At 33.0% G+C, this 815-nt stretch overlaps 1 non-coding gene across 1 annotated transcript; it reads left to right on the top strand.

Annotated features, from left to right (window-relative positions):
- The first annotated feature begins 250 nt into the window (after positions 1-250).
- Positions 251-323, top strand: Trnat-ugu (transfer RNA threonine (anticodon UGU)). The gene has a single exon. It is a non-coding gene; the product is annotated as a tRNA-Thr (tRNA).
- The last annotated feature ends 492 nt before the right edge of the window (positions 324-815 follow it).

The raw sequence follows: 815 nt of genomic DNA, 5'->3' as shown, positions 1-815 counted from the left end.
GCAGTTACATCTATGTTATATTTTTATACCTACATACATACATGCATACATACATACATACATACATACATACATACATACATACATACATACATGTATACTATACAGTCGGGCGACTCCCCCCGGACCAATGCAACGCTTCCGTGCAAGATGTCTCGATCTTCCATAAGTCTTCATATCTTCATCTTCATAGCCAGTATTTTCCACAAGTTTATCAATATATGCTCTTCTTTGGGAGCGGACATTTGTTGCCTCCGTAGCTCAGTGGTTAGAGCACTGGTCTTGTAAACCAGTGGTCGTGAGTTCGATTCTCACTAGAGGCTTGTTCTTGGATTTCGTTTACGTGCATGCTGTATTATATTTTTCGTGGTGCAACATCATTTTTTTGTTTTTCTTTTTACAATTTTAAAACCTGCATTTTTTGTGTATTTTCAATTCCCATTAGTTTATGAATGTCATTTGGGGTATCTAATATATTAAATGATTTTTATATGCATTGTCTAACCCTTTCTAAAAGTGTCTGTTTTGTCATATTTGTGAATTCTGAGTAAGAATGTTTCTTGAAGTATATGTGACGATCATTTTCTATAATTCTATAAATGTGATTTTAAGGCCGTTAATATTGTATTGTAATTTTTTTTAATACCTTGCATCATGTTTACAAAGTTTATTTTTGTGTATAGAACATTTGTTTTGTATGCATTCTGCGTGAACTTATAAGTTTGGGAAGCAAGTTAAGAACAGCGTTTCTGTCTGTATTATTCATGTTACTGTTATTGATGTCATTGCTATTTTACCTTCGTGTAGTGTATTTT

The sequence above is a fragment of the Octopus bimaculoides genome, chromosome 4 (assembly GCF_046866305.1).
Source record: "Octopus bimaculoides isolate indiv1 chromosome 4, ASM4686630v1, whole genome shotgun sequence".
Taxonomy (NCBI): Eukaryota; Metazoa; Mollusca; class Cephalopoda; order Octopoda; family Octopodidae; genus Octopus; species Octopus bimaculoides.
The sequence above is the reverse complement of the archived record's forward strand: the minus strand, read 5'-3'. Positions and strand labels throughout refer to the sequence as shown.